Source organism: Lactuca sativa, chromosome 4 (genome assembly GCF_002870075.4).
Source record: "Lactuca sativa cultivar Salinas chromosome 4, Lsat_Salinas_v11, whole genome shotgun sequence".
Taxonomy (NCBI): domain Eukaryota; kingdom Viridiplantae; phylum Streptophyta; class Magnoliopsida; order Asterales; family Asteraceae; genus Lactuca; species Lactuca sativa.
In genome coordinates, this window is record NC_056626.2 from 31299994 (window position 1) to 31326229 (window position 26236).

A 26236-nucleotide genomic window follows, 5' to 3' on the forward strand; every position below is an offset into this window, starting at 1 on the left:
CATATGTACAATTTTGTTTTAATCTTTTTTCCTATAAAGATAATCATAATAAAATATTAGAAAGGGTATAAATATCATTTCAAGTATGTTGGGAATAAGTACGAAACAAAATCAAAATATAGGGATGATCCGAGTTAAAAAAATTTAATGACCAACCACGCAAATTACATGAAACTATAATTCTACGCCGTTTATGTAGCATATATACATTGTAATCGTCCAATGATCGTAAAGTTCAACACTTAACTTGATTTACTTAAATATTTTTAGAAAATTCACTATTATTTCCATCTTACAGTTGCAAATGAAAATTATATAAGAGGAATATAAATGTGAAATTTCTAAACATCATGGAAGTAAATCAAGTTAGGAGTTGAATTTTAAAAAATCTAGACGATTACATAGCATATATGATACAAAAACAATGCCGTATGATGGTTTTGGTTACATAAGCTTATATACCTTGTAGGTAGAGCTGACAATGAGTCGATCTAGGTTGGGTTCTTGTTCAACCCATTTATTAATTAGGTTGAAAATTTCAACCCATCCCAACCTATATATTTAAATGGGTTGATATTTCAAACCCAACCCAACATTTCAGATAAATGGGTTATCATCGGGTTGACCCGTTTATATAGTTCTCAATCCAACCTATTAAATAAATTGGTTAAACTTGGGTTGACTCATTTAAAATAAAAATAAATAAATAAATTAACTAAAGATTACACCATTTAAATTAGTCATAGACTTATATAAATTTTCAAAGTATGACAAAAGCACAATCTTAATTCACATATACAAATAAATTGTTCAAATAACATTAATTATATATAATATCTAAGAGATTTTTTAGAGTGACTAGTGTTTCGGTGCCAAGAAAAAAAATATATGAAATACGATTCATTTTTTTTTAAAACATAAATAATAATATGAACATTTTGATTTATAAACTAATACTTAGATTAATACATTATAACATCTAAATAATTATTAAATTAAATATAAATAAAAGTAAAATGGGTTGGTAGGTTAAAAATGAGTTGATAATTTTTACCTAACCCAACCTATTTAATTAAATAGGTTAGACAAGTTGACCTATTTAACTTAAATGCGTTGAAAATCTCAACCCAACCTGCTAATTTTGGTTTGGGGTTGGGGTCAGGTTCGGTTGGTATGTTGGATCGATTTTTACCAGCTCTACTTGTAGAGTATATATATATATATATATATATATATATATATATATATATATATATATATATATATATGTGTGTGTGTGTGTGTGTGTGTGTGTGTGTGTGTGTGAGCGCCCGCACCTGATTCTTTTGTTTCTAAAGTAAAAAATTAGATATCTTAGAGTATTTATTTGTATATATTTCTATTGATTTTCAATAGTTTTTAAGGTTTATAGATTTCATGCATTTTCCATTGAATGCTCTATAAAAATGACACTTGTCATTTTCTCTTCATTTTTATTTTTTAAAAAGTATTGATGTAGAGAATAAGTTAGAAAATTATTTATTTGATCCCTGAATTTTAGAAAAAATTTAAATTCGTATTGAATAAGTTTTGGTTCTGATTGTCGATAATTAACTATATTTCTATATTGAAAATCCTACAAAATCAATGTTTAATTAATAGTTTATTGAAATAATTGATTAATAATTATGAGTTTTACTATAAAAATTTAATTATTATTGTAAGACCATGGCTATAACCTAGTATTTATATATATATATATATATATATATATATATATATATATATATATATATATATGCTTAGGTTATTTTGTTTTTACTAACTATTGTGTGCCAGAATGCATAGATTTGGACCACCGAATGAATAAAATCAATGATTATGATCTGAGGGTCTATGATATTACAATAGAGTAGCATCTACCATACAATCACACAAATTTCAGCAAAAGAGTATTTTGGTCAATTAACCTATTTTAAAAAAGGTAATTTTCGGATTTTAAGGGATCATTAACACTTCTAATTTTAAAATCTGAATTTTTTAAATTAATTCTAATTAATTCTAAACATAATTTGTAAACATAACCGATTTTATTCCGTCAAAATGGATTTTTGTTTGAATGATGTTCGTTCAGAGTTTTATTCTAGTAGAATATTAATGAAGAATAATAGAATTCTTGAACTCCGAGTTGAAGAATAACAACATTTTAATATTTTCATATACAAATGCAACAAAAACTAATAATGGTTAAAAACATGTTGCTTGCAATTCCTATTAATTTATACATTCTGGGAGAATACATATAATTCATTCCGGTAGAATATACAGAACACAATCTTGCATAATACATAGAATACAATGTCACAGAATACATAGAATAAAATCTGCTAGTTATAACTTTACATGCCACTATAAAGAATTAAAAGCATGTGATTTTCCATTTGCAATCGTATTTCTCTATATATCAACATTCTAAAGCATAGAATGTATAAATGCATTCTGTTAGAATTACTAGAATGTTACTTGCAATTCCTAGCACTTTATATATTCTGGAAGAATACATAAAATATGATAGAATACATATAATACATTCTGACAGAGTACATAAAATTTGCTACTAAATCAAGATTATAAAATTGTGAACAGTAGAACATGTTAACTTTAATATTTTTCAAATATTAGAAGGTTAGATTTTTGATATTTTCCACATATTGTTTATTTAATCAGGTGATTACAAATGCTTTTGAGAAGAATTTTCTCATTCATACAATGTTTAATTTCTAAATGTCTCAAATTTGTGAAAATCTTTTATAAACCCTTAATCAAATCTTTACCCTGAATTGATTAAAAAAATCAAACACCAATAGCAAAGATTGATGCTACTTAGGTAATTAACAAATAAGGAGTTAATAACAACAACAAAAAAAAAACATATCAAAAGGTTTAATGAAGAAAATAAAAGAAATACTCTTTGAGGCATTTCTACAAACACCTGGCGTGCAACATAGAAATCAAATTTTCTTTCAGGCCATTTCTACAACAAAGCTGCAAAATTCTCTTTTAGGCATTTCTACAAACATCCATCGATTCTTAATCAAACGAACACCTATATAGTTCTGCCAAATCAAACAAGAACAAAAAGAAAAGAAGGAGCCTTTACCTATTGATTGAATCATTGTTGCCCAACTTCCTCCATCACCGATTCCACCCACCTGGTGGATAATAGGCCGACAAACATGCAGCTGTGGAAGAAGAGCAGTTGAATAGAGGATCTAGAAGTTGCTGTCATGATGGTGGATAATAGGCAGATGGTGGTGCTCGGATGTAAGGATCGATTTCTGGTGGAAAGGAGGAATTGAGGTATTGATGATTTAAGGAAGCCGTCGTACTCTTTAAGGTTAGGGATGTGGGCTTTGTAGGGTTAAACTAATTAAGGAGATATTAATTGAATTAATTTTTACCATAATTAGATATAGAAAGTTTACCATTATACCCTTTTTTAATTTATTTAATGATTTATTAATCTTGAATTCTCATTGGTGCATTTAGTCACATATTATTTGCTAAAAACATTTGAACCTACTATATATATATATATATATATATATATATATATATATATATATATATATATATATATAGGCATCTCTAGAATTCTGTATGCTTTCCTTTCTTCTCCTAATTTACACATGTGATTGCTGAAAACCATTTTGCTAATAGTTTTTTGAGTTAAACGTGTTTAAAGAATATGATTAAAAAGAAGGAACCTAATGTCGAATATAATAACTTGGTTACTGTTTCCGACTTTAATGTCGAATATAATAACTTCATATTAAACCATTTCTAGGAATGTACGTGTAAAGTACATTGTTATAACAATATTTTTAACAATAACATGTTGTATTTTTTTCGTGTTGTAAATGTCTTTTAATTTATTTTTTGTTCACTATTAAGGTGATGAATTTTATAAACAATTTAATCCAGAAATGGGTTAAACTATAATTATTCTAATTTATATATGTCTCTGTATAGTAAATACAATTTTTCAAAGATTGTTTTCTATGACTATGAAAATTATGTTTCTATTTTTGAAATCTCATAAAACATCGCATAATGTTTTTCTGGCTTAACATATTACATCATTAAGTCAAAAAAACAACAATGTATAACTTTTCATATTAAATGCTTAACCTAATAGCTTGTACTCGATCATCAACAACCTCTATAAACTACAATAATTGTTATTTTTTTACAAATTATAGCAACATACTTACCATGAAAAAAGAACTTTTAATTTAAACTACAACATAGTTTTTTATTGCTAACAACAATATACAACACTTAATATCAACATTCTTGCCTACATATTAATACATGAACTATATCAAAAGTAGGATAAGACGTTAGCATCTAAATTAAAAATGATCTTATTTCCTTAAATATAAGATTTACGGTATTATAGACAAAATTTTTATTTGATTCTTAAATTTTCTATGTGACCGTTTTTATATGTTAGAATCAAATTGCATAACTACAATTGATTTTTTTTTTATTAAACTTTGTATGTAGGTATGAAACAACAATAAATATATTTTTGAAGAAACATTGTTCAAAATAATTTGCATAATTTAAATACATGTTAATTTAGTTCATTTCATATAGTTTCCTATAACATTGGATTTTTTGTCATGTTGCATTCAAAAGATAGGTTATTAGAACATACACCTTAGATGTTTGACGAAATATGTCAAAGAATCTGACACAAGTTCTCTACGCTCACCTCACAACTAGGTATAATTTTTTTTGTTTTTTTTTTTCTCTAAATTTTTAGCATCACGTGTTTTTGATGTTTGCAACTTTGTAGTGTTTCCTGTTTTTTTTGTCTCGTCCTTAGGGTTTTCTATATCTGATAGGGCTTCATTTTATTATTATTATTATTATTATTATTATTATTATTATTATTATTATTATTATTATTATAAACTATTGATTCAATTTATTGCACTTTGTTATAACTTTATCAGCGTGATAAGATTCTAATAAATTTTCAATTTCTTGATCTTTTAGAAAAAGATGTTCTAACTGGCTTACCATCTACTACTGTGGTATTCTATTTTCTTGATTAAGCGATCTATGATTTGGCTATGATGGTTTTTACAGATTATGTTTGAACTGATAATTGTTCCTGTCATCAAAAAAATACATCCAACAAAAAATGAAAGACGATTTTTTAAATTAACACCCTCATCTAACTTTAAAGGATCTTTTTTCATCTTTGATGGCATGTAACATAGTTTTGGCTAAAATTTTCAATTTTGTCGGCATATAACAGGTTATGACTTAAATAATGATATTATATATTAGGGCAATTAAGTTTTCTTTGGTTCTTAAATTATTTTGCAGAAAGTTATCCAATTTGGTATTATTGATCTCACAAAAAGCAAGTCTCATGTATCTTTTAGCATATCCATTGAGTTTAATAGTAACTTAATAGTTTCTTGTCTATGTTTTTTTTAAATGTTAAATATTGATTTAATGAATCCAAGTAAGAAGAAAGTAAAGGTGCAAGGTATTAAATATGGGACGATCATGGCTATGTCAAGCCAAAATAAAATTCTAAAGTAACAAATATTAAATTTAATAGATAAGCACTTCTAATGCAGAATACATATTAAATTTCCGAAATAAATAACCAAAAACTAACCTCATTCCCAAATAAATTACATTTTAACTAACATCAATAAATTATGATTATGGTGTCATGATTTTTAATTATACATTATAGATAGTCGGTTAATATATAGTTAGTATTTTTATATTCATATCGTTTTTGAACTACAAAAACTATATTAAAAAATTATTACGATGGTAATAATGCAAAAATAACCTTCAAATTTGGTCCGATACAAAAAAGTAGTCTAAAGCTTATTTCTAAAAGCAACAAGAAATAACAACGATTTCAAAAAGAAATGAGAAATTGCAACGAACTTTTCAAAACTATCAAGAATGTATAATATATGATGATAATAATGCTAGAAAAACATTGAGTTTGGTCTCATGCGAAAAAAAAGTAATTTTATATGAAAGTAGGATTGTAGTAATACTAAAAGAACCTATATGTTTTTTATCTGATACAAAAATGATCGAAATATACTTCTAAATTGGTAAGAAGTAGCAATGAACTTTTAATTCATCTTGTATAACCATTTAATAGCTATATGTAAAAGATATAAATACTCAACAGTTAAGACCATCGAACTTACTCAAACGTTCGCATACGTCTTGAAGTAAGCTTTATTTTTTCATTATTTTATCATTATCATAAAATAAAAAAAGATATCATCACGAGTTTAAATTGTTTAATTCGTCTCATAATAACAAGTAAGTTGTGTGCCAATTATGTACTCTGACATTTTCAATAAGTCACGAACAATATCTAAATCGAGCAAACATAACTGTTTTTATATTTATTTGTTAGAGTTTTTTTAATTTAATATTGTGGGGGGCTTATGTGGTTTCTTTTGAATAAACATAAATAAGTTGTTATTTTTTGAAATATACAATTCTATTTTGCAATATAACCATGGAATTACAATGTATTTTGAAAGTACATTGTCAGTGTTAGATTATACTTGCGTAGACCCATTTTTGCGCATGGTTAGCTATATATAGTTGTTTCCTATGTCACAGGTAAAAAAGGTTTGAAGGTACTTTGTGATGAGCAATGTCGTTCAACTAATAAAACAAAAAATATTGTCTATGAAGAGGTCTTTCAACGACTATATATATATATATATATATATATATATATATATATATATATATATATATATATATATATATATATATATATATATATATATATATATACCAACTTTAGTATATTTTCTACACATTTCAATTATACCAATAACCATGATTTTCTTATAATTATTTTGCAATATCTATATACAATTATATTTTCTTTATGTGTTCCCCGCGTTTAACGCGGGTCGTAATCTAGTATGATTAAAAAGAAGGAACCTAAAATCGTTAAGGATGGAAATAAAGGAAACAATAATAATCCTAAATATCTAAGATTAAAAATAGGAGATTGTAATATATTTAAAATTAAAATTAAAGATTTGTAATTAAACCACGTAACTTTAAGTCTATATGATATAGTATTGGTAGTTCTATATCTAAGCTTACATACAACACAGCCACATGTTCCTTTTGCCATATATATATATATATATATATATATATATATATATATATATATATATATATATATATATATATATATATATATATATATATATATATATATATAGGGTTAGGTTCATGTGAGACGGTCTAATTTTGTGGGACCGTGAGACACATTTTTTATTTTATTTTATTTTATTTATTTATTTATTTATTTTAGTTAATTCAAGTTCCGTAAATAATATTTAAAAAATGAAATTTTTGGATTTTTCCATTTATTTTGCATTTTAAAATTATTTTTAAGAATATATAAAGTGTAATATTCTATTAGAATATTTCATGTACTTTTTAAAAAAACGAGATTTTATTTATTTATTTTTATTTTTTTTACTTAATCAAGTTTAGAAAATAATATTTAAAAAAAGAATTTTTATATTTTTCTATTTATTTTGTATTTTAAAATTATTTTTTTAAAATATGTACAGTGTAATATTTTATTAGAATGTTACACGTATTTTTCAAAAAAAAAAACGGGATTTTTATTTTATTTTTTTTATTTATTTTTATTTTCTTTAGTTAACTCAAGTTCCGAAAATAATATTTAAAATAATAATTTTTGGATTTTTCCATTTATTTTGCATTTTAAAATTATTTTTAGATTTTGTTTCACGGTATCACAAAATTAAAATGGTATTAAATGAATATATATATATATATATATATATATATATATATATATATATATATATATATATATATATATATATATATATGTATAGACAAAAGTTATTTTGAAAAACAAAAGATTTATGAGAACTTGAGAACTTGTAATCCGCTCATTATTTTTCAAAACCAAACAACAAAATTAACGAAATGCAGCGTCTAACCATATCTATGTTGAAAAAAAAAGATTTTATGAGTTTTTTTGAAAAATATTTTGAGAAATATGCATGCATGTATATTTATTAATCAACAGTAAAATAGTTTACCGACGCAAATATGATTGTTGATTCAAATATATGCATGCATGCATATATATGAATGTTCCGTCATATGAACTCTAGACGAAAGATTATCTGTAATTATATGATTACGAACGCGTAGTTTTTAACTGTGGATTTTGAGTTCGCAGGTTTTCATAAACCTTTAGGTTCGTACAATTACTCAGCCATATATATATATATATATATATATATATATATATATATATATATATATATATATATATATATATATATATATATATATATATATATATATATATATATATATATATATATATATATAGGTTCAATGGAAAATGATTAATTAGGGCAACATATGCTGGAACCAATGATCAAGTGACACGTGTCCATTTCTTTATTCATAAGCAATGTACTATAGAATCAATGATCTAGGTTGTTATGCTTATTATTTTTTTTATAGATGTTATATTTCTTAAATCATGTTTCCGTTCACAACTTTTCGCTGTTTTACATGGTCCTTCACAACTCAAATATTGTACTTTTTATAAAACAAAATGACTATTACCAATTTTGGGTATATGCATGTGGAAAAGTTACTTAATAACTCGACGCCAAAATTTGTAGTTAGTGGGTAATTGATAGCGTTTTGTTAAACGCTACGTAAGATAGTTTTTAAATTTTGAGTGTTTTATTTAAACTAAACGTTAAAAGTTTTTAGTGTGAAACGATGTTATTTGCTTAAAACGGAGAGTTTTATCAAACGTTAGAAAGTAGAAGCTCCCAACCACTTCGTACCAAACACGCCTTAAAAATTATGACAAATGAATTCTATTTTTCATAAAATTTAAAATCATTGTTTTTATAAACACATCAAATACCAATTCAGGGAAAGTCTATCCTGTTAATTGCTGAATCTGGAAAGTGTGAAATGAAAATAATGCTTGTAGCATGTGCATATAAATAAGAGGCATTAAAACATGGGTCACTACTTAATTGAGGCCTACATTTGAAGGAATCAAGATTCTTCAGATAAGTTGTTTTGTTTTGTTTGCTTCTTTTTTTTTTTTTTTTTTTTTTTTTTTTTTTTTTTTCTATACTCCAAATTCACTATGAAACAATATTTTTAATGGAAACTTTTGTGCCTAATCTGTGCAGAAGCAATTTAGCGATGGATTAATGAAGTTACAAATATGGAAAAATTTGTGGTAGATAATTTTTAGCGATAGATTCTTCCAATTCCTGTGTTAGCCATAATCGTTGTGGGTAGTGATGAGTTTTAATTTACATAGCTGTGCTAATATGTCGCCAATCTAATCTTCTTCTTGTTCTTTTCTTTCTTTCTTTTTTTTTTTTTTTTTTTTTTTTAAATTTATTTTATAAAATTAATAAAAATATTCATTTTTCTAAACTACGGAAAAATTATAACAAAAACACATTTGAGAAGTAGTCACACCAATAAACATATCAATTTTTTTTTTAATTTTATTTTATAAAATTAATAAAAATATTCATTTTTCTAAACTAGGGAAAAACTATAACAAAAAAAAAAACCTATTTGAGAATTAGTCACACCAATAAACATAAACATATGGCTATATTAAACATAAATCTAGTAAAATCTAATACAAAAATTAGAAACATAAAACTATAAAGATGGGTTTTTGTAGGATAATGGTGTTTAGGATTAGCCCACACATAGAAACAAAACAACAACACTAAGAAATGTTTAATCAACATGGTATGCCCATAGCTTGCCAGACCGGTTCCCTCTAGCGGCTCACGTCAACTGAGCAGTCGACAAAACAATATGCAAAAACATCACCCGTGCAAATCCTTATGCAACATATCAAGAAAAACGGAAAAAACATTATTGAAAGGTACTACCATCACAACCTATGGATAAAGGCATAACCTAGTCAATGAAGCAAGAAACTGGACTCTTTCATTTGTATATAAAGGCCACGACACACACCAGCAAAGGCACATTTTCCTTTCTTAAAAAGCAATTTTATAACACTCACTTGACATCTAACTTAGGCATCAGTGAGTAACATTGGGGTCCATCACTCGGTATCGCTTTCTAACCTATCATTTGTCTACTTTTGCAGCGTGTCTTCCTATTTGTACATTAGAAGACCCAAAACCCATATTACTATCTGGCATCAAGGAGGCCACGTAGCAACATTGCCTCCATCTATAATAACTAGGCATGACAATCAACAAACCTTGCCGCATTTGTCCGACTCACCTTTCAGTCTGATTAGCTTAATCCTAATGTTCACCCGAAGCGCAATAGCAACACCAAGCACCACACCACCGATGATGACTACATCTCAACTAATAGCACAAATCATTTTAAGACAAATGTGCATACATAAGAAGGGTCGAACATACAATCACCCGTAAAAGGAAGAATAACAAGACAAGTAATGTCTGTTACAGTAAACACAAAAAGCAGTTCCAGCACGGGAGGACCAAACACATCAAAAGGCCATCCAAACCATCCCTTAGGAACAAAACATTAATCATGCATGTCTTACCACCTTGTTACAACAACATTTAGCAGCAACAACAATGACACAACAAAAATGTACAGTCGTATATACTAATGTCACCACCATTTCCATATGAACTATATCAAGCATTTTGGGAACCAAAATCCTAACCAACATATATGCCTCAGACCATTTTCCGAAACCAAATGCTACCAGAGATCCAATGTACGTCACAAAAAAATAATGAAGCATATTTGGAAATAAATAGAAATGTTTGCCATTGTCGCGTCCTACGGTCTAATAACCCACCTCTCATAAGAAGCATACGAGAATACCAGTTGCAAGCAACAACAAACCCACCCGACATGTCGAAATATGATGGTTCAAGCGACTTGGACGATCACATTGAAAATTAAAACTGGACAATGGATGCCTACTATTTAGATGAAATGTATTGGTATATCTTTTTCCTAACAACCTTGTCTAGGCCATTGAGATTTTGGTAGAAAAGCTTGCCGGTGGAAACTATACATGATTTTTACCAATTGCGGGAAGAAGTCGCAGGCCACTTCATGCAACAAAGAAAGTACATATCGAATGCCCAAGCCATCGTAGAATGTAGGAAGTGAGAAGATGAATCATTATATGCTTTCATGTATCAATTCAATAAAGCAAATCTCAATGGACCAGAATGGGCAGACAACATGGTCATTAATACCTTCACTTATGGATTACATCAAGAGTTTTGTTCAAAAAAACTAGTCAGTAATCCACCCAAGTCAAGAAAAGATATGATGGAAAGATTCCATTGTTTTATGAAGCAAGGAGAGGAAACATACGAGAATATTAAAAGTGATTACGGAGAAAAGATTTACATTAACAAAGACAAACGTATAAATTACATCAAGACTAAAATTAAAGATAATCATAGACATGGAAATACTAGAACACAACGACATACCCGTTTTGTGCAGCAAGGCCAAAGCTACTTACCAGCAAGAAACAGGGGAAGAAATAAGGTGGCAACAATATGTGATGGAAAGAGGAATATTGGGACAAAATTAGGAGACATGTCAAGCGGTGGGAAGCATAGAAAACATGGCGAGTTCCATGATGATGGGTTATGAGCACTACATCAATCCTATGGTGTACATGCAAACCCTAAAGCTTTGGATCTAGTTTGTCTAATGAACATGCAATAATCATCCAAAGCACCCTAGATCTAGCATATAATAATCGAATTAACATATGAATTATGGTTTAGATCTTACCTTGATTGTTATGTAGCAATAACAATCTCAATCCCTTTAGATCTTGACCTTAGAAAGCTTAGTGCCTCAAATGTTGCACCTCTAATGGAGTCACAAACACCATGAGCAACAAGATGACCCAGGAGAAGGAGGAGGAGCACCAAAAACGTCCAAGAACCCTTAGGGATTACTTCCACACGTTTTTGGGGCCTTAGGTGTTCCTTATATAGTTATGCTATTAGGGTTTTCAACTAGAAAACCCCAATTTGACTGCTTAGACGCTAAGCAGCCCATGGACTCCCTCCTTAGAGGCCTTGGACAAATTCTTATGGGTTTCCCCATAGATTTCGTCCACTCCAACTTCTATGAAGTCCATTATCCCATTTATGCAACTATCTTATAATTACACAATCAATCCCCTTTATTTAATTAATCTCTTTTAGCCACAAAATTAATTCTTATTAATTCTTGACTAATATTAATTAAAAAATATGATTTCTCTTTTAATATATTATTCATATAATATATTAATAAATCATAATTAATACTCGTTCTCCTTAGTTCATCTTATCAGTTGTTATGGTGAAGGCAACCCAAAAGGACCATGCTCACAATCGGGTCAAGTAGATACCAAAATAGTTATAGGCACCTAATCCAACAGTCTCCCACTTGGATAAGTCTAATAACTATATTGCGTATGACTTCGGAACCTGATCAGCAATCGTAGCTTTCAAAAGTCGTTGTCGAACTCTGATCATATCAGAAACATGTCCTTTAAGGGATCATATATTCCTCCATTCTAGATATCATATAGACATGAGACATGGATTATAATCATTCTCTCAGTCTATGTGTTGTTTCCCGATCTCCGATTTATGATGACTGACAACAGACTACAATTGAACACATCAAATTAGTCTCGGCATGGCCAATCACTTAGGGTGTCATAACTAAATCATCAAGGGACCCACATATATCGCTTTTATCCCACTTTGGGTAAAAGGAACGGATAAAATTTGACTCAATGCTCGCTTGTACCTACTCATCAAATCACACACAAGAATATGCTTTATAACACCAAGTTACTGGTGCTTTTACATATTATCAATGTGCAACCAACTTGCAGAATGCAAATCACACGTCGTGATTTCAAGAATATAAGATATTATCGTCTCACTAATCACCCGTGATAAAATCCATGAAGTGATTCAAGTGAGTGTGGGTTTAATCCAGTGCTCAAATCATATTCATAAGCACTCATGAACGTTGCAGCAAACCTTTGCTATGTCTAATACACTTTAGACAATCTACAAGCCAATTCATGACAATCTTCTTTCATACCTACTCCCAAAGTATGAGCGACTATGGAACGTTCGAATAATCTTATTATTCAGGAAGTCAAACACATGCAAAGTGAAACACAAGAATAATCGAATCCAATATGGTCCCAAACTTTTAAGTATAAATAAAACCCCTTTTATTTAGTCACAATATTGATTATACATCATTTATTGTATAATGTTTCGGACAATCAACTTATTACTTGAATTATAACAGCAGTTGTCCCATATACCAAGCATGCACACACTGTTTACCTATGGTCCATACTTTGTGAAATTGATCAATTGAAAAAATTTCCAATGATACTCATTTCATAATCCCTAATCCTTATCGTTAGTGTAAGAACACAAAATTCTCGCCACTACTAGAATATGTTAGATTTTAACATTTTATGCAATGATCCTTTTGTAATCTTATTTCACAAAAGTCACCAAGACTTTCCCAATGAAATTACAAATTACTCTATTGGAAATTGCTACAAGGCAATTCCATAGACATGAAGTCTCACATTCAAAGTACATTCCTTTGAACATCCTTTTTCCATAAAAGTTTCTAATCTAGACATAAATTCTTAACATCCAACTCCTAATATGGAAACATTTCCATATTTGTCATATGACAACTTATTGTGAATAGAGTGTTATCTATTCATAATGATGTCGATATGGTCAATTCATTACTATACTTCCAATTGCTCACAAACAATCAATCCTTAGCAAACGTTAGATTGTTGTTGACAGTTGTTCAATTATTTTAGTCAAACCGGTTCTAGTCCCTTTTCCCTCTTAATACCTTAGGCATTTGGAAAATTTTAGAACGGTCGAATATTACAGCATATGCAATCGATCCTATACCCGAAGTGTATGGGACACGATTCATAATGAAAAATGTGATACTTTACCAGTTCCTTGCTATAATATTGCCAGATATGGAATCCTTTTATGTTGAATCTTTTCAACATAACATCCATATATGTCCTTTGACTAAATTCAATTAAAATTTCTCGATCTAAGCCTTTAGATTTGAAATGAAGTATAATATTCTCTCCCTTAATTATAGCAACATAACTATTCAACCTTTGCAAATTGAGACTTTGTTTTCTATAATTAATATTGCTAACTTGCAATAATTAAAATAATAATCATGCTCCCACTAACATGATAATTATATCCATACCAGCATAACACTTATGCTCCCACTAGCTTTGACACGTATTCAGAAAACAGTTGGACTTCTAGAAATTAATACTTATTGACTTCCAAAGTTCATATTTCTAATACGAGATGCTTCGATAAACCTTTATCAAAGTTCTCAACCGCATACACCTTTCCTTAGAAAGCTCATATGTGTGTTTAAACCATTTTAGAACTTATATGAATAAGTCTTAAATGTTCAAACTAATTGCCAAATCTCACAATTCGAACTATGAAGAGGGATGCCGTAATCATAATCGAATTTGAGAATGCAATTTACACAATTGCTATCTCCTTAAAATCTCTCTTAGTGAAAGCGTTTCCTCACAATCATTTTCATAAAGGAGAGAAACCTTATGACACTTAGATTTTATGGTGTATGTGTTCCTATCCATGTGAATATGTCATAACCATAATCATAAGATAATGTTTGTGTAAAATCCAAATTCTTATAGATAGAACTTGTTCATTCTTAATATCTTGCCATCAAGGGTCCCACCATTGCTTCCAAGTTATTTAGCAGCTCACCTATACCAGTCAACGTATTTTCATTAAACAAGGTGATTGCCCTTATGCAGTCAATTGAGAACTCGTAAAACTCATATGCATAAGTAACTTTATTGGAATGTCATAGAAATAAAATTTTGTCAACACGATAGGTTACAAACCTCAAGTCATGCACTAGTGTTTGATAATAGGTTTACTCTTGATTAGTTCTTGAACCTTTTCAAGATCATTTAGACTCCCACTGACCTCTTGACATATAAGATTCTCTTGTCAAGAAACATTTCATGACAAACAAATATTCAAGAGTTAGTGCGGATTCTTATCAAGACAAACCACTACACATAATTGGTCTTAGTTGGTCTTTGTCTTATCCAAGACATCACAACTTACCAATATCAAACGTGCAAGAGTAAGAAAAACAATTTCTACTCTACATTTGATGAGTGTGTTAAAACTTCTTAAGATGTGTCACTTAAGTCATAATCTTGGAGTATGAATCTATGACTTGATTTTGGAACGAAGTATGATTCACCTATTGATTAACCATTTCAACAATTTCCGATTCCTCTTCTTATCCATACCAGTGCACTAAGGTTAACCTAGATGATCAATTGTGATATGGTTTCATATTCAATAAGACGATCATAAAACATGATACAAAAGTACTCTCCCTTATTTCCATATTGGAGCAACTTTTATCTTTCTGCCTATTTGATTGTTCTTATTCGTTCTTCTATTATTGACACTTTTCAATAATTCATAATTATACTTAATCTTGTAAGCATAACCATATTTACTAAACTTTTAGTAAATCATGACGAATAGTCTTATTGTCCTTTGTGGTGGACTTGACTACTGTACAACATTGTGTTCTAGTCCTTTAGTCCTTAACTTGACTCACATACTTGTGTGATCAAGGAACTATTCTTAATTTCCTAAGTACCAAGATTTCCATACATCACATGATTCAAATCATATGATTCCAAGCTTCTGTTCAATTGAGACTTAGGCGATGGGAATCTTTCCTTACTTAGAAAATTATGACACTACCATAAATAACATAACTAAGAATCACATCCATTTCAATATTGCTAAAATAGAAATAAACATCAATTTTCATACATGTCATTGTAAGGAAAAATAAATAAGACAAAAAAACGAAAAAAAAATTATTTATAAAAGGTGCGGAAAAACTTGTCCTTACAATGCAATTCAGATGAAAACTATGCTATTACATATTCCTAAGCAATCTATCATAACTCTAAGAAGCAGTTCAAAAATCCGATCATCGAATTATGCTATCGAAATCCATATCTTCACGATCAGACTCAGCATGCTTCATCCTTTAAGCTTCCTTTCTTTTCTTCAATCCTACAATACACCAAATGTAATCTTATCACATCATGTATTTAGAATCTCCAAATAAGAACTTAATAGAGTTAGATAGTGGATTTTACCTGAATTAGAGCCATACATCTTGACTCTCCCATCTCTTAGATCTCTCAGGTAGTCAGAGCATCTTCACAACCAATGCTCCCTCTTTTGGCAGTAGAAACATATGGATTCTTCTGCAATGGTACACACGACTATCTCAGACTCAACCTTTCTCTTGCGTAGAGAAAACTTTTCTGGACTTCCAATGTTTCCATTGCCCATAGAAGGTTGGGACATTGATTTACCAGACAAATTTTCTCTACCATTGCACCATATCATTTCTAATTCAGTAACAATAAGCAAATAAGTCAAATCAATGAGGTTCACGTCGTGTTCCATCATATAGTACTCTCTAACGAACTTACTATATGAATCGGGAAGTCAGTGAAGAACCAAGTCAACACCCAACTTCTCCGAGACATCGACTCCCAACATTCCCTGTCTATTAATATGCAACTTCATATCCAAGACATGAGCGCATACCGACTTTCCATCTTCGTGACTTTTTGCCAATAGGGCTTGAGTGACCTTGAACTTTTCAAGTCTTCGAACACGTAGGTTAGGGAGAGTTATTGGAGGATGTCACACCCCCAAACCAAGGATGGTGGAAACGTCTGGGGGTGGAGGACTTCATGTATAACATCACAACAACGAGTATAATAGTGCTTAAAGTAAATACAACCATCATAAATATAATTGAAAAAGTTACATCATAGTAAGTTACATGTTTCAAAATCAATTACATTATGATGACAAAATGAACTATTTGACGATTTATCGTCCCATCCTCAAAATGAAGTTGGTTTTCCTGTTTCACTGATTCCATGAGAATACAAGTAGTTTTGAAAAAGTGTCAACAAGTAAGTTGGTGAGTTCATAAGAGTTTTGTTGAGAAAGAAACCATTTTCTTTGTAAAAGTGACAAAGTATGTTTCCAGAAAACCCAATATTTTCTTTGTTAAGTGTGAAATGAATGCTTCAATGTTATGTGATAATGAACCCTAGAAAGACCCGTAGATTCCTTCTGTAATCACCCAGTGTATATAAGTTATATAAAATTTAAATTAAATAAACCGTCAAATATAATGGGTCTGCCCTAGGTCCACAACCCAACAAGGAACAGGAAGAAAGACGGTCCCACCAATTCTAAGTCAATTATGAATAGATTCTTATATAACTCTAACATATACACTTAGCAATTATAGCTGAAGCCTAACAATTCTAGATGAATGTAGTTTTAACAGAAATACGTTTCCAAAGAAAATCCAATAATTTTCTTATAAGAGTTAGGTAGTCCTAAATCCTAGGACCGAAAGTAAACAAGTATTTCCATACTTAAAGATATAAAAGTGATTTTAAATCAGCATAAAACCCTTTTTGATATGAAAGTGTACATGTATTTTTCCTTACTTAAAGTAATTCTTGTGAGTTAAATCGACATACCTCGCTAATTTAAAAGTAGAACCCATAAATCTTATAATTTGTTAATACCACATGTGAGTTATTATAACCATGCAAAGACTCAGACGGCCTCGTAATACAACGTTCTTCAGGCGTCGCACCTTAAATGACACTTGTCACCTCAGACCTGCCGGTCTAGCTGTTGCAAGCAGCTCAAGTGCGGGCTTGCCATAGATCTATACACAACTATCACGTTCTCCCTACAAGAGACTCTGGTTACAATTTACAGGACTTTTGACTTTGTTACCATGAAGGTAACACGAAGGGAATTTCTCACAAATTTATTTATTAACAAATTTACGTGAACTAAACTGAAAACCTTTGGTAAATAAGTTTGAAAAGTAAATTATACATAAACTATACCTATTATAGTTTATCCAAAACGTTTGTAATGTAAAAGAACTCTTTTATGAAAATATATTAGTGCTATGAATCCATAAACTATGCTTATTATAGCTTAATATATGTGTTCTAAATGAATGAAGAATCTTATCACGAATGACTAAATTCAGCTTATGATGATAAACTAACAAGAAAACACATCCAATATTTAGAACTTATTGTTATACACTTTGCTCAACATAATACAAAGTGTTATGAAAGTTATAAGCTGTTAACTAGTTTTTAACCTTTCTGCACTATTTTAGAAAAATCATACAAAAATCATACGAAGTCAAAAACTGAATCCGTAAATTCTGAGAGTTCATAAAATTTGTCTAGTTTATCCATAATTTTTATTATGATTTTTGGAAGTCTTTAACTTGGGTTAAAATGTCCATATTTACAGACTGGTCTGGATTTGTTCTTGAAATGATAGGCTGTTTTGTAAAAATCACCATAAATTTTAGAAAAATCGTATGGAGATGTTCAAGTAGTCATTTTAAAGGTATAAACCTGATCTATTTGCATCTAATACAGTTTTGAAAACTAAGATGTTTATGTTGATCAAAATAGTCCGTGAATGGAGTTAAACTTTCTTGATGAAAGTTGTTGGAAAAGCTTAGTTGTGTTCTTGGTGTTTTAACTTCTATTCCCCCCTTAAAACTTAAGAAAACATGAAAAGATACGGGTATGAACTCACCTTGTGTGATTTCAGTAGATGGATGATGAAGATAAGAAGTGTTCAACTCAAGAACACTTGGGAGATGCTTGAAGATTTGAAGATCTAACAAAAATTATGGCGATATTTGCATAAGGAACTCTTGATTTGAGTGAAGAAGTGTATGGAAATTAATTGTGGGAAGAGATTTGCTTACCAAGGTATGTGAAGAGCTCAAGATCAGCTTTGAATCTCGAATTCTTGGTGAGAGGGAGTGAGAGAGAATGTGTTTGCGCTCCTTGAGAAAGGGTTAATAAGGTGGGAGGAGAGATAAGGATCTCTCTAGCTTTTGTTCAAGATTATGGCTGAAAAAAAGTGTAAAAAGGACAATGATTGACTAGGCATGGGTGAATAGTGACTGGGGGTTGTACTATTAAGGTAGGGGAGGTTGCTTGTGTCCTTGTCCAAAGGATAAGTCAACACTCCACCTAAATATCTCACCAAATAGATTTTATTCTTAAGCAATAATTTTCCTCAAAATGTGATTAAAATATGAATATTTAGGGTTTATTATGTTAAAATACGAGTTTGGGTGAAAATCCCGCGTTAAAATCTCGAAAAACGAGCTTAAAATGAAGTTTGGGTCAAAAACCGGCAATATGGAGTATGGACCGAACTTGCGAGGTTCGGGTCTACGGGAGTGAGAACCGAGAGGAGGGAAGGAAGGAACCGAGAGTAAGGAAGGGGACCGAAGGTGCGAGGGGGAGGGACCGAAGGTCCGAGGTTCGGTTCGGTCTGCTGAGCTTCGGTCCGAGATGGTGTAGTTCGCTTCTAACACCTTCGCTTCTGACACCTTTACTTCCTTATAGTGTTCGACTCCTTAAGAGGGTTCGGCTCTTTAAGAGGGGTTTCGGGTACTTAAGTCTATTTTACCCGTTTTAAGCGGTTTTTGGACCTGGTTAAGGGTCGGGTTGGCCCGATAGACTATAAAAAGTTAAAGGAACTTTTGAGAGAGATTTGGGAGAGATTTCTCATACTTGGAGAGATGTCTCATACTTAGAGAGATTTGGGAGAGATTTCACATACTTGGTGAAATTTCTCATACTTAGAGAGATTTGGGAGAGAGTTCACATAATTAGAGAGATTTGGGAGAGATTTCACATACTTGGAGAGATTTCTCATACTTAGAGAGATTTGGGAGAGATTTCACATACTTAGAGAGATTTGGGAGAGATTTTATATAGAGAGAGATAGAGTGAAAGAGATTGGGAGAGGCTTCTTTTGTGACCTTTTTGAGTGCTTGGCTCCGCAACACAAGGTCCGTAAGCCCCGTTAAGCCATGTTTAAGGATCTTACACACTCCCGATGAGTATGCAACATTGTTTTATCGGTTTGATTCATTACTTACCATAGTTTTAGGTTAAGGAAATCTAGTTATACAAACTTTTCAATTTATGATTTTTCATTAGAATAGCGAGTTGTATAGTAATTACCTAACATAAGCCCTAGCATACAAGGGTTAATTAAGTCGATCGGTTTGACTTGTTGACTTTAGTTGACTTTGACTTGATCGGAAATTGACGATTGTCATATCATCCCCCCATTAGAGGGAATTTCGTACCAAAATTTTCATTTTGATTGGGGATTCAAGAGTTCGGGAAGAGATGTAGGTACTTTTTGGGTTGTATAAGAAATTGGTGTCGCGGGGACCAATCTGCCTGATGTTAAATGACGACCTTGGAATTTCTTATTGTAACTTGAGCTAAGTCGATTTAAAGGAGTTATTGTTTTGAAATGATAGTGTATTCTACTGATGTGCACAAAAGTACCCACTAATTTTAATATTTATAACCTAACAAACTTAGACTATCTATGCACTTATAGGCAGTGTACCTAGTCAGATTACAGTATAGATTAGGTAAGTCGGGTGTCGATCACAGGGAACGGTGGATTAATTTAATATATTTGATTATAGGTTACAGGTTACACGAAAATAATAAATAAAATGGTTTAATAAATCTCAAACTAGCAATTCTCGATAAACTAACAGGAAAGCGCATCTCTTCAGGTACTTTGGTTTAGATAAATTACACTTTAAAAACATAGACAATTGCATACACAAATTCATTTATTCAATGTTCACCGATTCCTAAAATGATTAGATTCATGTTCACTATAACTAATCCTTTAGCAAACAAGTCAATTCAAACAGTGATCAGTTGATTAAACTAACATGCTTCCTAGTATTCAGTTCGTATCAAGCAAGACTTGTAAATATAGTTAATTAATGTAAACATTTAATTAACCTCTTGTTGATGGTCATCAAACAAGGCTCACACATTAACTTACTTATTCTCAAATTAATCCTAGTTTCACATTCGTTATTTCTAGTCTTATAATCTCGATGGTCATCAAAAATCATAAGAGACAAGCAAATCAAGCAGATGTTCAAGCAACTCAATTCACTTAACAATTAACAGAAAATAATCATCATTAACACATGAGGATCTTTTAACAAGCTTGGCAAGATAAATTAAACACAAATAAACTATTTAATATAGCAATTAGTCTAATAATCAAAGCTTCATTCAATTGTAAACACAAAGTAAAAGGTTTTTACACCTAAATCAGAAACTAAATACAGAAAAGTACCACCATGGAATGCCAAACATGGTCACGTCAGCAAACCATATGATAATCAACATGTATCCGCTCTCCAATCCTTCCGATCTCTGCTCCCGTTAGCTTAACGGCCTTCCGGCCGCCTTCTAGACCCTCAAAACGGCTTAACAGAAGTTAATTGTCGACTAAATTAGGTTAGAAGTCGAATCCCCCTTCTGGTTAGCTAAAAATCGACATTTATAGTTTTGTGGCCGACCTAAGTACGCTGGGCGTACTTAAGATTACGCAGCGCGTACTCAAGATAATCACGCGATCAAGTTTATCCGGTGCAAGCAGGTACGCGGCGCGTACTATTACCTTACGCGGGGCGTAAGTTGCTTTGGTCATTACGCTGGGCGTAATCACTCTGGACGCGGGGCGTAAGTCACTCCTTCAGCATTTTTGATTTCTTTAAGCTTCTATGCCCGGTTTCTGCTTCGGTATTTTCTTTTGTGGTTCATCGGCGACGAATAGCTGCAAAACATAATTCAAAGTATTATGAGTACTTTTTAGTTCTAAAATAGAATAAATAAGGCCAAAATATTAAGATAAAGTGTATAAAAATATATATAAAAATACACATATCAAAATACCCCACACTTAGCCTTTGCTTGCCCCCAAGCAAATTTACTTTTATTTTACCAATATCGCACTAAACAATCCATTTAAAACTCAGCCATTATGCCAAGACCTCAACGCATACAGTTGTGTCTAAAATTTTCCTAAAGTACCCCCCCATATTTTAAATACTCACAATCTTCATAAACACTCGCCCACTTTTTCCGAACAATGCTCATTTTATGCAACCCTCCGAATCCATCCACAGAAAACCTCCTAACCTCAAGGTATTTTTAGTTGAGCAACCTAAGCATACATAATCTAGAATTACAATTTATGATACCACTATGGAGCTTTATTTGAATTCTTCATTTCTTTGGTTTTTGATCTTTGATTTCTTTGAATTCAACACCTTATTTGAATTGATTTCTGGTATCTTCAACTTTTTGGATTTCTTCAGAATTTTCATCTTTTGATCTTCACTTTATTTGCTCCAAAATTCTTCAAACTTTTTTTCCGTAATTCTTTTTTTTTTTTTTTTTTTTTTTTTTTTTTTTTTTTTACACTCAAAACCTACATGCTTAAGCAGAGGCGCTCAACCTCAACCTTTATTGGTTAATGATAATAATTTTCCTGGATACATTTCAGGTTTAGGCTGCTAAACATATTGCATCCCTCAAACCAAGCAGGGTTATGTTTTTGTTCCATGATTTCACTAAAATAAGGGAAGCCACAAATGCACTATAACGTATATTGGCTCAACTAAACATTTGAGTTCTCATCGGATCATTTCATACAATATTAGCAAAATTTAAATTATCACTAGATTTTTCTAAATTAAACTATTATTTCAAGTTTTTTAAAATTTTTAAATTTTAAATTTTCCAAATTCTAGCAATTTCATTTTTTCTTAATTTTAATTTACTTTTACCGATCCCCTACCCCACACTTATTTCATACAATGCCCTCATTGTATGCTAAAACAAATTAAGAACATAAAAAGGAGAAAAAGGAACAGACTCCCCTGGGTAGTTGTGGTGAGATCGAATGGGGCTGCTACAAGTTGCTTCAAATATCGCCGAAAGACTGAAAACTGGAACTGCTGATGGGTTTTAGCCATAAGAACTTTCCTATGTGCGCATGCAAAACCCTAATGCTTGGATCTAGGCTTTCTAATAAACATGCTTTGAATCCAAGACTTCTAATTACTAATTAGGTTAAACAAGAACATTAAAACAGATCTAGAATCATACCTTTGAGTTCCTCGTTGATCTTGAGGTCTTGGAGCTTCTAGAGTCACAAATGTCACTCCTCTAATGGCTTACAAACACCAAAGCAAGGAGGATGATTTGGGAGAGAGGAGAGGGAAGGAATTTCGACCAGAGGTTCCTTACTTTTGGTCAAGTGTCGAATTCCATCAGCCATGGGGTCTATTTATACTTGTAGACTCCTTAAGGATTACAGATAAGTCCCTATCAGATAATCTTCTCTTAAGGCTATCCAAATCCATTCCTAGATAACTCTAATGGACGATTTTAGCTATCCTAATCCTCTTAGAATCCGTCCATAGCTCATCCAAATGGATTTACAGTCTAAAGTTTAACTATCAAACAATTGACAGTTTATACCCCTTTATTTAATTAATCTCTTTAAATCACCAAATTAATTCTAATTAATTCTATGACTTATATTAATCAAATAACAAATATATTATTCATTATATTATTCCCATAATATATTAATAATATTTATTCTCTCTTAATAAATCATCCTATCAAGTTGCTATGGTGAAGGCAACCCAAAAGGACCATGCACAACCGAATATAGTTACAGCCTTAGACACTATTCCAACAGTCTCCCACTTGGATAAGTCTAGTAACTATACAAGTACAATTTGGTTTGCAATCGTAGCTCTCAAAGACGCTGTCAACTCTGATCTAATCAATCTTGTCCTTTAGATAAGGGAACGTACAGTCCTCTGTTAGATATCATGCTGACAATCCTATGGAATGGTTAGTCAAGCATTTAGGTTTCTCGATCTCTAATTTATTTGACATAGAACTTAATCGAACACATCAATTCAGTTCTGACCGGGCCCGGCACATAAGTCAAATCAAATCATCGAGCGGCCGAGATATCGCTTTTACCTTCTTAGATAAAAGTTACAGATAAACTTCGACTTATATGCATTTACTTATTCATTTACCAACTATACACAACAATACGTTTTATAACACCAAGTTACTGATGCGTTTTCGTATTATCAATGTACAATCAATTAACAAATAATAAACCATATATCTAGGTTTTAAGACTATATGATATTATCGTCTTGCGATCACCTTTTATATCTTATTCCATAAGGTGATTCCAGCAAGCGCGGGTTTATTCCAATGCTCAAAACTAGTTCATAAGCACTCATGAACGTTGCAGCAATCCTTTGCTATGTCTAACGTCATTTAGACATTCTACACACCAATTCACGACAATCTTCTTTCATATCTACTTCCAACATATGAACGATTGTGGATCATTTGAATAATTCGATTATTCCTAATAACCTCAATTATTCTAGAAGTCAAAACATGCAAAGTGAAACAATAGCTTAAACAATTAACATAAGATAGTAACATTACTCATAAATAAAACTCCTTTATTTAATCATCAAATGTCAATTACATTTATCTATTACACGTTTCTAATACTATCTAATCTATGCTAATATCATCCTTCAGCCCAATACTCCTAGCATGCTGCAAGTGCTTAACCTTACTCAGTCCCTTCGTAAGCGGATCTGCTGGGTTATCTTCTGATGATATCCTCTTAACTACGAGTTGTCCTTCTTCTACACGATGTCTAATGAAGTGATACTTTCTGTCGATATGTCTTGATCTACCATGATCCCTCGGTTCCTTGGTTAAGGCAACCGCACCTTCGTTATCACAGAAAATCTCCATTGGCTCCTTTATGGCAGGTACGACTCCAAGATCACCGATGAAGTTCTTTAGCCATATTGCCTCCTTCGACGCTTCGCTCGCTGCAATGTACTCTGATTCGCACGTTGAATCAGCTACGGTTTCCTGCTTGGAACTTTTCCATGTCACTGCTCCTCCATTTAGGGTAAAGACCCAGCCCGACTGCAAACGGTAGTTGTCCCTGTCGGTTTGAAAACTGGCGTCACTATACCCTCGCACCTTCAAGTCATCACTTCCTCCGAGGACTAAGAACCATTCCTTCGTCCTCCGAAGGTACTTAAGGATGTTCTTCACCGCTATCCAATGGGCTTTTCCAGGATTCCCTTGATATCTGCTAACCATGCTCAAAGCGAAGGCTACATCAGGGCGAGTACAAGTCATAGCGTACATGATTGAGCCAACTGCGGAAGCATATGGTACTTGGCTCATTTCTGCTATCTCAGCTTCGGTACTCGGACTTTGAGTCTTACTCAATTTGGCATTACTTTGTATCGGTAGTTCTCCCTTCTTTGATTTTTCCATACTAAAACATTTTAGTACCTTCTCTAAGTAAGTATTCTGACTAAGTCCAATTAGTCTCTTACTTCTTTCTCTCATTATCCTTATTCCCAAAATGTAAGAGGCCTCTCCGAGGTCCTTCATAGCGAAACACTTCCCGAGCCAGGACTTTACCTCCTGCAGAGTCGGGATGTCGTTTCCTATGAGTAATATGTCATCGACATATAGAACGAGGAAGCTTACTATACTCCCACTGGCTTTGACATATACACAAGATTCGTCTTCGCTTCGTACAAATCCAAACTCTTTGACTTTCTCATCGAAACAAAGATTCCATCTGCGAGATGCTTGCTTAAGTCCATAAATGGACTTCTCAAGCTTACACACTCTATCCGGATGCTTCGGATCCACAAACCCCTCTGGCTGAGCCATGTAAACATCCTCAGCCAACTTTCCGTTAAGGAAAGCGGTCTTGACATCCATTTGCCAAATCTCATAATCATGAAATGCGGCAATTGCTAACATCACTCTAATAGATTTAATCTTCGCAACTGGTGAGAAGGTCTCATCATAGTCAACTCCGGGAGTTTGAGTAAAGCCCTTCGCGACCAATCGCGCTTTATATGTGTGTACGTTCCCATCCACGTCGGTCTTCTTCTTGAAGATCCATTTGCACCCAATGGTCTTACGTCC

General features: G+C 31.6%; 1 pseudogene; it reads left to right on the forward strand.

Moving 5' to 3' along the window:
- Window positions 1–26236, forward strand: part of LOC111896434 (probable aldo-keto reductase 2) — a 153541-nt pseudogene that overhangs the window by 88584 nt on the left and 38721 nt on the right.